At 36.4% G+C, this 15,144-nt stretch overlaps 1 protein-coding gene and 2 pseudogenes across 2 annotated transcripts in view; all 3 read left to right on the top strand.

Moving 5' to 3' along the window:
* The window catches only part of EDIL3 (EGF like repeats and discoidin domains 3), a 476,676-nt gene that overhangs the window by 53,900 nt on the left and 407,632 nt on the right, over positions 1 to 15,144 (top strand). The gene's annotated exons all lie outside the window — the stretch shown is intronic.
* Positions 6,247 to 6,633, top strand: LOC138931541 (WD40 repeat-containing protein SMU1 pseudogene; annotated as a pseudogene).
* On the top strand, positions 6,730 to 7,788 carry LOC138440615 (WD40 repeat-containing protein SMU1 pseudogene; annotated as a pseudogene).

Below are 15,144 nucleotides of genomic sequence, written 5' to 3'. Positions count from 1 at the left end.
TACCTTTTTCCTATTGTGTGTGTTATTACAGGAAATAGAATATATCAGTATAATATTTATGGATTTTAGTATAGCACTTTATTATTCATTTAACCTGAGGTTTGTGATCCTATTGAATAATGAAGAGTATAAGCTTCAAAAATTGAAAAACAAAAAATGAAAAGCAAAATTTTATCATAAGATAATGCCCTAAAAAAAATTAGTTTCTATTTACTCTTTGGTGCAGAAACAATCTTTCAATGTGAAGTAACTCTTCTATTGTGTTTATATTTTTGGTCTTTGTGTTTGTTTGTTGTTATGGAAATCATAATTACTTTGTCATTTCTTGGAACTACTTTTCTAAAATATTTGTCAATGAAATGTTAATCTTATACCCGTGGTATAAGGTGGGAGAAAATAGTTCCTTTTGTCCCTCCCTAGGAAGCTATGGATTTACTTTTTATTATCTTACTTATCAAACATAATTTTCAATTTTCATATATAAGTAATATATTATTTAGTGATATTCTCTAAGTTTATAATTATTTCACTATTGAATTTTAATGGTTTCTGAATGTGTGTTGGTCGCTCAGTCATGCCCGACTCTTTGCGACCCCATGGACTGCAGTCCACCAGGTTCCTCTGTCCATGAGATTTTCCAGGCAAGAGTACTGGAGTGGGTTGCCATTTCCTTCTCCAGGGGATCTTCCCAACCAATGCATGTGATAATTTATCTTTAAAAGTCCCTATAAAAACAGTATTTATTTCCATTTATAAAAATATATTTATCTTATTCCTCTCTAAAAGGATGAGGACTTAAGAGCATTGTGCTGATTTTGTTTTATTCTATCTAGTTTATTATTAGTTTGTTACTTTGAAGTTAATAAATAGAATGTGTTAATGCATGTATTTATTAGTTGAAATCTTGATTAATATTTTACTTAAATCACTTTTTATCTTAACTTTCTTCTCTATCAAAAACTGAATTCCTTTCAACCCTAATTTCAAAAGGTGAATTATGTTAATTGTCAAGTCAGAAGAAATTTTGGTGTTTAAGCAAGTGAAATGTACAGTTTTTTAAACTGAAGTATAGTTATTTATAATATTGTGTTAATGTTTGCTATATAGCAAAATGATTTAATTATACATATATACATTCTTTTAAAAATGTTATTTCCCATTGTGGTTTATATTAGGATATTGAATATAGTTCTATGTGCTATATAGAAGGACCTTGTTGTTTATTCATTCTATGTAAAAGCTTACATTTGGTAACCCGAACCTCCCACTCTATCCTTCCCCCAAACCCCTCCATGTGGCAACCAGTCTGTTCTCTGTGTCCATGAGTGTGTTTTTGTTTCATAGGTAGGTTCATTTGTGTCAATCTTTAGATTCCATATTGAAGTGATATCATATGCTATTTGTCTTTCTCTTTCTGACTTACTGGACTTAGTATGGTAATTTCTAGTTGCATCCATATTGCTGTAAATGTTATTTCATTCATTTTTATGGCTGAGTAGCATTCCATATTGTGTGTGTGTGTGTGTATGTATGTATATGTGTGTGTATCCACACATACCACATTTTCTTTATCCAGCTATCTTCCTATTTGGAAACTTCATTGTTTCTATAGCTTCACTGTTATGAATAGTGCTGTTACAAAGTTGGGGGTGCATGTATCATTTTGAATTTTAGTTTTTTCCTGAATATATGCTCAGGAATGGGATTCTTGGATCCCATGGTAATTTTATGTTTAGTCTTCTGAGGAAATTCCATAGTGTTTTCCACAGTGGCCACAAGAATGTACTTTCCTATCAACGGTGTAGAAAGGTTCCCTTTCCTCATACTCTCTCCTCCAGCATTTGTTATTTTTGGACTTTTTAGTCATGGCCATTTTGAATGTTATGAGGTGGTACCCCATTGTAGTTTTGATTTACATTTCTCTAATAATTAGTGACTATGCCAAAGCCTTTGACTGTGTGGATCACAATAAATTGTGGAAAATTCTGGAAGAGATGGGAATTCCAGACCACCTGAACTGCCTCTTGAGAAACCTGTATGCAGGTCAGGAAGCAACAGTTAGAACTGGACATGGAACAACAGACTGCTTCCAAATAGGAAAAGGAGTACGTCAAGGCTGTATAATGTCACCCTGCTTATTTAATTTATATGCAGAGTACATCATGAGAAACGCTGGGCTGGAGGAAACACCAGCTGGAATCAAGATTGCTGGGAGAAATATCAATAATCTCAGATATGCAGGTGATACCACCCTTATGGCAGAAAGTGAAGAGGAACTAAAGAGCCTCTTGATGAAAGTGCAAGAGGAGAGTGAAAAAGTTGGCTTAAAGCTCTACATTCAGAAAACGAAGATCATGGCATCCAGTCCCATCACTTCATGGGAAATAGATAGTTAAACAGTGGAAACAGTGTCAGATTTTACTTTTTTGGGCTCCAAAATCACTGCAGATGGTGACCGCAGCCATGAAATTAAAAGATGCTTGCCCCTTGGCAGGAAAGTTATGACCAACCTAGATAGCATATTAACAAGCAGAGATATTACTTTGCCAACAAAGGTCTGTCTAGTCAAGGCTATGATTTTTCTAGTGGTCACGTATGGATGTGAGCTTTGGACTGTGAAGAAAGCTGAGTGCCGAAGGATTGATACTTTTGAACTGTGGTATTGGGGAAGACTCTTGAGAGTCCCTTGGACTGCAAGGAGATCCAACCAGTCCATCCTAAAGGAGACCAGTCCCGGGTGTTCATTGGAAGGACTGATGCTGAGGCTGAAATTCCAATACTTTGGCCACCTCATGCAAAGAGTTGACTCATTGGAAAAGGCCCTGATGCTGGGAGGATTGGGGGTAGGAGGAGAAGGGGACGACAGAGGATGAGATGGGTGAATGGCATCACCGACTCGATGCACATGAGTTTGGGTGAACTCTGGGAGTTAGTGATAGACAGGGAGGCCTGGCGTGCTGCAGTTCATGGAGTTGCAAAGAGTCAGATATGACTGAGCAACTGAACTGAACCGAATAATTAGTGATTCTGAGCATCTTTTTCATATGCCTGTTGGCCATCTGTATGTCTTTGGAAAAATGTCTTTAGGTTTTCTGCCCATTTTTGGATTGAGTTGTTTTTTCGTTCTTGTTGAGTTGTATGAGCTGTTTGTATATTTTGGAGATTAAGTCCTTTGTCACATCACTTGCAAACATTTTCTCTGATTCTACAGGTGGTCTTTGCATTTTGTTCATGGTTTCCTTTGTTGTGCAAAATCTTGTAAGTGTGATTAGATCCCATTTGTTTATTTTGTTTGTATTTATATTGCCTTAGGAGACTGACCTGAGAAAACATCGGTATGATTTCTATCAGAGAATATTTTCCCTATGGTCTCTTCTAGGAGTTTTATGGTGTAGTGTTTTAGTTTAAGTCTTTTAACCACTTTGAGTTTATTTTTGTGTATGGTGAGATGGCATGTTCAAATTTCACTGATTTACACGAGGTTGCAACTTTACCAACAACACTTGCTGAAGAAATTGTATTTTCCCCATTATATAATCTATCCATCTTTGTTAAAGGTTTATTGACTGTGTGTGGGTATGTGGTATGTGGGTCTATGCTGGGCTGTCTGTTCTGCTCCATTGATCCATATACCTGTTTTTGTGTCAATATCATGGTGTTTTGATTACTATAGCTTTGTAATATTGTCTGAAGTCTGAGAGAGTTATGCCTCCTATTCTTTTTCTTCAGGATTTCTTTGACAATTCTGGGTATATGGTTCTAAATGAATTTTAGTATCATTTATTCTAGTTCTGTGAAAAAAGTCTTGGATACTTTGACAGGGGTCAAATTAAATTTGTAGATTGCTTTGGGTAGTATAGCCATTTTAACAATATTCTAAACCAGAAGCATGGGATATATTTTCATTTCTTTGAATCTTCTTCACTTTGCTTTATTAACAATTTATAGTTCTCATTTTGTAAGCCCTTCAACTCCTTGGTGAAGTTTATTCTTATGTATTATATTTTGGGGGTTGTGATTTTAAAAGGTATATGTTTTTTTACATTCCTTTTCTGATAATTCATTATTGGTATAAAGAAATACAACTGGTTTCTTTATATTAATCTTGTATCCTGCCATCTTGCTGAATTTGTTTATCAGTTGCAGTAGTTTTTCTGTGGAATCTTCAGGGTTTTCTATATAAAGTATCAAATAATTTACATATAATGACATTTTACCTCTTCCCTTCCAAACTGGATACCTCCTAATTCTTTTTCTTATCTGATTGCTGCTGCCAGGTTTGCCAATAGTACCTTGAACGGAAGTGAGAGTGGGCATAAATGCATAACTTAGTTGCTAAATTCTTTTCATCACTTCAACACTTGATCATCAGCCACATTTTTTGCAACTTAAATATAAAAAAGTTAATTATTAACATGTACTAATTCATAATATAAAGTAAGGAGAAACACCAAATTATGTAATCATATGTCAGCAGAAGATTATCCTTGAGCTTTAGCATAAATCTGTATCTTCCTTTTGCAAGTATTTTTATTATTTAATTTTATCACATTTCCCCTTTTCTTCCTGACCACCCTCCTTTCCCTCTGTCCCTCTACACTTCTCACCTCTTCTCATTTTCATTCACACCTCTCTCTCTCTCTTTTTCTGCTCCGTCCTCACTGCTACCTAACTGCCTACTTAACTCCCTCCCTACCTACATCATTGGTCTATGAATGTGTAGACTTACATTTAACATGCACTGATTATCCTTGTCCTCAATGTAGTATGATGGATGTAGACTGTCAGGTTTCAGCCTCATTCTACAGTAGGCTAATGGGATTTTCAGGGTGATCTTCACCATAAGGAGCTGTTTGTGTTCATCATAGCCTTTTGAGGGACTGTGAAGTTACTTATTGAAGCTATACCTGTGCCATTATATTTTTGATTGAATCCATGACAAACACCAGTAATAGATATATAGGAATACTGCCCTGGGTCCTCGTTTCTCAGGACTTTATGTCTCTCCCAGTTGAGAGCCTCACATGTCTTCTGCATGCCTGCAGAGGGAGGTGTCCTGTTAAGTGTAGTAAGAAAAATAGCTACTTTGACTCATGGAATCTTGCACTGAGTTAAACTCCTGTAATCAGAACTTTATCTTGAGAGTTTCTGTAATGGCTTTCAGCTTTAACCTGATTTAGGAAATCAACCGTTGCAGTACTACATATAGTTCATTTTCTTAGAAGAGTCTCATATTAGATTTTCTCTTTTATCAGTCAAGCAATGTCCATCCACTGGATTGACTGGAGGGGCTTTCATTGAGTTTCTTAGTGGCAGATGTAGTTAGTCTCATACTTGCCCGTTTGCCCCATAACTCTAGGGCCTCCCAGGTGGCACAGTGGTAAAGAATGCGCCTGCCAATGCAGGAGTTAAGAGACACTGGTTCAATCCCTGGATCAAGAAGATCCCCTGGAGTAGAAAATGGCAACCCATTCCAGTATTCTTGGAAAATCTCATGGACAGAGGAGCCTGGCTGGCTACAGTTCATGGAACTGCAAAGAGTCAGACACGACTGAGCAGAGCACAGCCCCTAACTCTATAATTCAGTCATTTGAGGAGTTCATATAATAATTTTACTTCTCTTTTTATCAAGTGTTGAGAATCCATTGTTCCATTTCTGAGTATGTGTATGAATTTTAAAAAAAAGAATAGTCCCTGTACCCGAGGAGGGAGTGGGATGCTACTGTTTAAAAAAATAGTATAGAGAGGAACGTTTATATAACCGCTCTGATTTTTAAAAAATCTTTTAAAGATTAATATTAGGGAGGAAACAGTGAAATAAAATAACAGAGAAGTTGCTTAAGGGCTGGAATGCCAACCCCTTCCTGATATTTTTTTTTATGGCCTCACAGTATTCTAGAAGCATGGAGTCAACCTTGCTCTTTATTGCTTTTAGCCGAAAGCAGCTGCAGGACTCAGGCCGGGTGAGCTTGACCACAGTCATGCAAGCGGCCCCCCGGAACCTTCTTAGTGGGGCTCTCTGCTTAAAAGATAAGGAGAACTGAGAATCTGGATTATAAATAAAACAAAAAGAACTAGGGAATTTTATTGGTAATTGATCTCTGTTGTAAATGTCGACCACGTTTTATGTCTCTACCTTCATCTAGATGATATTTTTATTGATTCTTTTCGTTAAAGACAGATACAGGAAGACAGCTAAATGTGAGGAATGGGTGGAGTGGGGCCTGCGCCCGGAAAGACAGCGCTATGTCGATCGAAATCGAGTCCTCCGATGTGATCCGGCTCATTATGCAGTACCTCAAGGAGAACAGTCTACATCGGGCGCTAGCCACCTTGCAGGAAGAGACGACTGTGTCTCTGAATACAGTGGACAGCATTGAGAGTTTTGTGGCTGACATTAATAGTGGCCATTGGGATACTGTTTTACAGGCTATACAGTCTCTGAAATTGCCAGACAAAACCCTCATTGACCTCTATGAACAGGTTGTTTTGGAATTGATAGAGCTCCGAGAATTGGGTGCCGCCAGATCTCTTCTGAGACAGACTGACCCCATGATCATGTTAAAACAAACACAGCCAGAGCGGTATATTCATCTGGAAAACCTCTTGGCCAGGTCTTACTTTGATCCTTGAGAGGCCTACCCCGATGGCAGTAGCAAAGAGAAGAGAAGAGCAGCCATTGCCCAGGCCTTAGCTGGGGAAGTCAGCGTGGTGCCTCCATCTCGTCTCATGGCATTGCTGGGTCAGGCATTGAAGTGGCAGCAGCACCAAGGATTGCTTCCTCCTGGCATGACCATAGATTTGTTCAGAGGCAAAGCAGCTGTCAAAGATGTAGAAGAAGAAAAGTTTCCTACACAGCTGAGCAGGCATATTAAGTTTGGTCAGAAATCACATGTGGAGTGTGCTCGATTTTCTCCAGATGGTCAATATCTGGTTACTGGGTCTGTTGGCGGATTCATTGAAGTATGGAACTTTACGACTGGAAAAATCAGAAAGGATCTTAAGTACCAGGCACAGGATAACTTTATGATGATGGATGATGCTGTTCTCTGTATGTGCTTCAGCAGAGATACAGAAATGTTAGCAACTGGTGCCCAAGATGGAAAAATCAAGGTATGGAAGATTCAGAGTGGACAGTGTTTAAGGAGATTTGAAAGGGCACACAGCAAAGGTGTCACCTGTCTAAGCTTCTCTAAGGATAGCAGTCAGATCCTTAGTGCCTCTTTTGACCAGACAATTAGAATTCATGGTTTAAAATCTGGAAAAACCCTGAAGGAATTCCGTGGCCATTCCTCCTTTGTTAATGAAGCAACCTTTACACAGGATGGACATTATATTATCAGTGCATCCTCTGATGGCACTGTAAAGATCTGGAACATGAAGACCACAGAATGTTCAAATACCTTTAAATCCTTGGGCAGCACTGCTGGGACAGACATCACTGTCAACAGTGTGATCCTGCTTCCTAAAAACCCAGAGCACTTTGTGGTTTGTAACAGATCCAACACAGTGGTCATCATGAACATGCAGGGACAGATTGTCAGAAGCTTCAGCTCTGGTAAGAGAGAAGGTGGTGACTTTGTTTGCTGTGCCCTCTCTCCCCGTGGCGAATGGATCTACTGTGTAGGGGAGGACTTTGTGCTTTACTGCTTCAGCACAATCACTGGCAAACTGGAGAGAACTTTGACAGTTCACGAGAAGGATGTGATTGGTATTGCACATCACCCTCATCAGAACCTGATTGCTACTTACAGTGAAGATGGACTGCTAAAGCTCTGGAAACCCTAATTCAGCTTCTCTTTTAAACTAGCTTGAGAGCATGTACTTAAAATGAAGACATACTCATGTGTTGCTTTTTTTTTTTAAGGCCAGCTTTTCTAAGCAAATCATCTGAATTAGGCACAAGAATAATTTTGTGAAAATTCATAAAAATTTAAGTAGCAGTTATCATTTTTTATATATTTTCCAAGGTATTCACTCTAACTGGGGCAGTCACTTAATGCTGTCAATAATCTTTTACCTGAAGAGTGAAATACTGGTATTCCTAGGGAAAAACTGTACTCCTTTGATTATTTGAAATGCTTAGATTGAAATGGGTTTCCTGCAGTAAAACTTGTAAATAAGGAACTATCCTAAATTCATTAGTTGTTTACTATCGCACCTTTTTTAAAAAAAAAAAAAAGATGTTAATAAACTTTACACCTTTCTGGAGGCTTTGTTTTTAAATGTAAATAAATGCCCATCTAGTTAACGCAAAAAAAAAAAAAAAAGTGAGGAATGATCCTGCTAATAAGAATAATATTTTAAAAATTTTGTTCTTTTCAGTTTGTTCTGATGGGAATAGACACGACTATCCATAAAAGGCTTATCTTTAAGGTATTTTAAAATAATACGTCAAGTATGAATTCAAGAGCTAGCTGTATTTATACTAATTCTGTGCTAAAACTACATACACTAACAATTCCATCTTTATTTTCATAAAATGAGTTTCCTGACTTTAAGGATAAGAATATGTACATACATAGAAAATACGAAGTGTACTAGTTTAAACATTGAAATTAGCTATCCTGAAAGTGTGTGGTATAAATTATTTGAGTCCTTAAACAGTGATGTGACAAGTTGTACCCCTAAGGAAGCATTTTTGGCAACTCAGTATAGTATGCGCTGTGACCTGCCTGTTTTGGTCTGTCTGTTTCATGCTTGTTTATCTTCATCTGATTAAAAGTAGGATGTACTCTGCTACAGTTCTGAGTTTCAAACATTACAAGGTCGATTTTAGAACTAAATCTTTCTTTTTGTATTGAAACAACAACTAATTATTCCAGGAGAATATGATAGTTTTCCTGAAAATTGTAGTCTCTCTGTTTATCACACTTGTATTTTACATTTACTTGGAATGAATTAGTTATTTGCAGGTTAATATTAGCAATTAATAATCATCTATAATATATGTCTCTGGAAAATTATATTCTGACTTTATAATGACAACTGTAAGTAATTAGATATCTAGGTATTTAGATAGAAATGGCTTCTAAAAATCTGTAGGTAATGTGTAGAAAAATGTACATTGTGTAATTTTGGATGAGCCACCTGATAATTCCAAGTCTCTCTTTTTCTTTTTGTGCAAAGGAAATAATATCTCTCTTATTTGTCAGTATTGTTATGAGTAGTATATATGTAAATGCTTTGAAAAGTGCTATTATAGTATTTGTTTTAAATTGTCTTTAGCATTAATATATAAATGGTGACAAGTTTATGAAGTAAAGGGTTATTCTCTCAGTCGTGTCTGACTCTTTGCGAACCCATGGACTCTAACCCACCAGGCTCCTCTGTCCATGGATTCTCCAAGCAAAAATACTGGACTGGGTAGCCGTTCCCTTCCCCGGGGGATGTTCCTAACCCAGGATTCAAACTTGGGTCTCCCTCGTTGCAGGGAGATGTATTACCATGTGAGCCACCTATATTTTAAACTATCTTTAGCATTTATATAAAAATGGTGATTTTTATACAGTAAAATGAAGAAGCAAAATAATACCAATAATAACTTACTAATTTTAGGTAGCAACAGAAAATCAAGTGGATAAATAGAGACAAGCAGTATAGACAATATGGAGTGCAATCAATATGCTAACTTTCAAGAAAATTACATAAATTAATACCTGGCACAGTGTTGTGAAATGCAGTCGGAAGTGCTATTCAATTCTGGAAGCCTTTCATGGCTATCACTGTGTAATAGGCCCAGATGTAGTCATAGTAAGGTCTTTAAAGAGTGTATTTCAAGCATTTACAATATTCAGAAATAGAGCTGAAGTATTTATCATAAATATTCAAGATAAATATTAGCGTTACAGAAAAACAGTACACATTTAATGGAAATTGCCCAACTTTTACTTCAGCTTTCCTGTCTTCTTTTTCATATGGGATGTTGATAATATTCAGCTGGTAGGCAGGTCATTTAGGTTGTTAAGCAAAGCAGCCATCATGGAAGAGAAAAAAGACAATGGTCATTTTCCTTTTCATGACTTTGTCTTGCTTGTTAAGTGAAGGGAGAAAAAAAAAATGAAGAAACCAAAGAGCAGTTTTCCTGTTCTCAAAGAAGCTATACACTTTCATTTATTATAAGGAGGAAATGTGCAGAACAGGGATACTTAGCATAAAATCATTTAGTATGCAGATAGTGAATTTCACAAGTAATGAGAGAAGTTCAGAGCTGCCTGCTTTCTGGCCCCAGTATAACTGTGGCAAAGAACCATAGTTCCTTCAGAGGGTGATCTCTCTCTGAAGGGTCAAACAGACAGCCAAGTTGAACGTTCCCTGAGGAAAATTTCAAGTGTTTGTAAGAAACTTTGCAAGAATCTGCCTCGTCTCCTTTTCCCAACTGAACTAATCTTCCAGATGCAGTGAGAGATAAAATGAACCACCGACAGTTACTTGAATTTTACTTCATTCAGGGTACTGCACTTCTTTTACTGATGGGATGATATGAGGCATTTTATCTCAGCTGAATCCTGGTGTTCTTTGAGCTGGAGAAATTTTTCATTTTCTCACTGAAGCAGAGGCATGGTAAGGAGATATTGGGGTGAACTTTGTATTTCTGTAGGTCCATTTGTAATATACACGAAGAAACCCAAGGCATATAGGGATCATGTATCCATTTCAGAAATATTTGATTCAAGTTTCAGAAATCAAAAGACTTCAGAAGCATCTGTTGTTAGATGAATTGCACTGCTCAGTGGGGATATGCAAAGATTTATTCCCTCGAGGATATTACAACTTATTCTCTTAGGGCAGTAACCACATCTCTCTAAAAAGTTAGAGCATAGAGATGGAGGAGAGGCAGGCAGTAGGGGTGGGAGGGATTTTCTGTACAGCCAATATCACCATGGCATAAATGTTCACAAAGTCTTATATGCTTGGATTGATTTCATCTTAAGACACAGCTTGAAATAAGTTCTATATTTAAAACTTCTTGTTCTATATTTAAAACTTCTAGTTCTATGCAAGAAGATTACTGGGGAAGGCTGAAATGTTTAAATGCACATGACACCCTTCTCCAATTATGTTTCAGAAAATTTTCTATTACTTGTCTTTTAAAAAAAAATATTCATTTTTGGCTCCTTTTCTACCCTCATGAAACCAAAGGAAATGGTACTTCTAAAGAACATTAGTAAATGTTATTGAAATGGTGAAGTTAATATTATAAATAAATTCTCTTTGAGCAACATCCACTTATTCATTTAATAAATACACATGACCTCCCAACATTTTTGGAATGCTTTTGTGCTGGTAAGACCTCCACACGCTATCCTCCTATAAAACTGAGATGAATTAGGGTTATGCTCTCAATGGGAGAAAGTAGAAAAAAACCAGCTTTCTTAATCTTTCCCCTTAGTGAAATATGCTAAAGTAATAAAAATAAAGTGTCTCCCAGAGAGTTCCTAATACTAGGCCCCTCTTCCTTAAGCATGGGGACTCCATTCATGGTTCTGAAAACTGCTTTAAAATGTATTTTTTTAATTTATTTGTTTTAATTGGAGGCTAATTACTTTACAATATTGTATTGGTTTTGCCATACAATGACATGAAGTGGTCTTGAGAAGCTGGTGTCCAAAGTACATAACTGAAGGAAATGCAAAACTACTCTGTCGGGCAAAAATATGAAATTCACAACTCGAAGTGTTCTCATGGGCTTCTCCTGTGTCTCATTGGTAAAGAATCCTCCAATGCAGTAGACACAGATTCACTCCCTGGGATAAAAGATCCCCTGGAAAAGGAAATGGCAACCCACTACCAATGTTCTTTCCTGGAAAACCCCATGGACAGAGGAGCCTGTCACACTATAGTCCATGGGGTCAGAAAATAATTGGACAAGATATAGCAACTAAAAAACAACAGCAAATGTTCTTATAGAAAATAGCTTCCAAGAACATGAATTAAAAAACAAACAAAATAACACTAAATATTCCTAGAAATAAGCTACAATGAAAAAGTTTTTAAAATGTGGAATCAAGTTTGCACAGACTGTACATTTTATTATGTATGTAGTTATGTAATTATATTATGCAAATATAAATATCTTTAATCTCTTTAAACAAACCAACCAAAAAAGATGGAGTTGAAACTGTCACAAAAACACCAATGACTATAAAAACTGGCCAGCTATATAAATTGAACTTATGGAAATGAAAAATGTAATAATTGAACTTAATTTTAAGAAATGGATTCATTGAACTGAAAAACTGAAGAGTAGACACAAAAGACATTCAGGATACAAGACAATATATCTAAAGAGATGATCTAGATTACAGAACAAAGAGAAAATGAGATGAAAATTTGGAAGTAAAGAATGAAGGACAAGTAAGTTGCAACATTTGTCTAGTTGAACTCTCTGAAGAAGAAAATTTAGAAAATAATCAAGAAATAGCATAGCATATAAATGTAGCTGAACTACTTTCTAGAAATTATGAAGGATTTTGGATGCAAAGGACATGAAAGCAAAAACAAAATTAAGAATAATTGACATTGAAATACAGCGTAGTGACACTATAAAATGCTAGAAACAAATCTTATCAGTAGCCAGAGAAAATACAGATGGCCAAAAGATTAGATTAACTTTAATTTTTAATAGAATAGTTGAAGACTAAAGATGGTGAATCTTATTTTATGAAAGATAAGAGCATTTGCACCTTAAAATTATATGCTTTAAAGTCACTATTCAAAAATGAAGGCAAAATAAATGTATTTTCAGAAAAACAGAAATTGAGAAAATTCAATACTAACAGACCAGAGGAGTGTTAAATTATACACTTCCAGAGGGGGGAGCATAATCATAGGAAAGTCTGTGCAAAGGAATAGTGAGCAAATAAAAAAGGTAAACACAGAGAAAAATATAGTTAAATGCTGATTGTATAAAATCATAACAAACATACAATTTCTTTCAGGATAGAAAAATCAAGTTACAAACAAAGCCTTGGCTAGCAATTACACTTAAATCTAGAGGTGAATGATAGGTAAAAATGTAAAGATCCTTGTATTAGTCTGAGAAAGGAAAAAAATATTAACCTAACACATTACATTAAATGAAAGATAGATTTTCAAATTTAGTTTCAAGTCAAAATAAGGTAACAACTAAAGAATAATAACTAAAAGGAAAGAAAATATAAATATATATTGCAACCATGAGAGTGAATGGATTGAGAATGAAGGTAGAGAAAATTTCAGTGAGTACAAATGAGAAGAAAAAATATGCCTAAGTAAAAGCAGGGCAATTTAAAAACACAAGGGAAGATGGTGGAACTAGTCCAGATATATCGGTGATCTGTCAAGATGAATGGACTCTAGTTCAAAGAAAAGGTTGCCAAATGAAATAAAGAAAACATTTACAGACCGTATATTTATAAAGATACAAAATGTTGAGACTAAAATAAGGAAAAATATATACTGGGCGAATATCAAAGTGAAGCTATTTTTTAATTAGAGGAAATAGAGCTGACTCATTTGGAAAAGACCCTGATGCTGGGAAAGTTTGAAGGCAGGAGGACAAGGAGACAACAGAGGGCAAGATGGTTGGATGACATCAGTGACTCAGTGGACACGAGTTTGAGCAAACTTCAGGAGACTGTGAAGGACAGGGAATCCTGGCATGCTGCACTCCATGGGGTTGCAGAGAGTCTGACATGACTGAGCAACTGAACAACAACAATAAAAGACTTGAAAAAGCACTATAGAGATTGAAAGGGATAACCCTTTCACATATTGATAAAATTTTAAATCTCTACTGTCAGGTATCTTTTCTGATCTTAGTTCAGTTCAGTCGCTCAGTCGTGTCCAACTCTTTATGACCCCATGGACTGCAGCACGCCAGGCTTCCCTGTCCATCGCCAGCTCCTGGAGTTAACTCAAACTCATGTTCATTGAGTCGGTGATGCCATCCAACCATCTCATCCTCTGTTGTCCCCTTCTCCTCCCACCTTCAATGTTTCCCAGTATCAGGGTCTTTTCAAATGAGTCAGCTCTTCGCATCAGGTGGCCAAAGTATTGGAGTTTCAGCTTCAGCATCAGTGATCTTATGTCAACCAATAATAGTTTAAAATATGTAAATCCAAAATTAAAAAGGATAGATTGACAGATCTACTGTCAAGGCAGATTTTAAACCTCAAATCCTATAATTGAGCAAGCAGATAAAATATTACATATATGGCATATGTGTACAACTTATAGTTGATCTAAGGACACACATAGAGCACTGCCAACATCAAATGGAGAATATATATAATATCCCATGCATATAATCTGGCTCAAACTTTTAAAATTGTTTGCTTTTAAAATTATAAGCAATTGAATAACATTCAGTTATAAATGAATATATATATAATATTTTTGAGAAAAATGTTCAGCAAAGTAGAAAAGCAGAGAATTCCTTTCTTGGTATGGGTTCTTGACCTAAACTTCAGCAAACCTCAGACCCACAAGAAATGGTATAGTTGCAGGTCTGCCTGCTACACTTTGCCATAGTATATGAAGGATTTGCGGATTTTGGCATCATTGAAGGTCCTGGAACTAATCTCCTATGAATACTGAGGGAAAACTGGTTATGTTATTGTCTTAGCTTTCCTTCTTGTTCGCAGCCCCATAGGGAAGAAACCTTGATGAAAATTCTTTTATTCTTTCTTTTTTTTTCCCCCCGTTCTGTATTTGGTGTGAGATGGCTTAGAATCAAGAATGTTTGCAGCAGTTTGAGGTTTTGGTTTGCTTTCCCTGCCTTTACAGTCAGTAAGAAGGGATAGATCTCCCTGGAGGCAGTCAGTATTGCATAGGATTTGTTGGATGGTGTGGCAGCAAGAGACTTAGGCTAATTCTAATTCAGCCTCAGATGAGAGATTTTCACAAAGTCTGCAGATATCAACTGCTATTTCTGGTTCTTCAAAATTCCTGCTACTGCCTAGATTGCATTTATTGTCCCTTACCCTGGGTGGGGCCAGAGCTGGCTGCCATATTTTTCAAACTTCTGTGGATATCTAGGTTTCTAGGGCTCTGGTTAGAATGCAGATACAGATTAATTGGATTTGGCATAAGGCCAGAGTTTCTACCTTTATGACAAGTGATGCCAGTGCCTGCTGCTCCACATTTTAAATTTCAGATAGT

This window comes from Ovis canadensis, chromosome 5, assembly GCF_042477335.2.
Source record: "Ovis canadensis isolate MfBH-ARS-UI-01 breed Bighorn chromosome 5, ARS-UI_OviCan_v2, whole genome shotgun sequence".
In the NCBI taxonomy this organism is placed as follows: Eukaryota; Metazoa; Chordata; class Mammalia; order Artiodactyla; family Bovidae; genus Ovis; species Ovis canadensis.
Note: the sequence above shows the minus strand (reverse complement) of the source record. Positions and strands in the feature narration are given on the sequence as shown.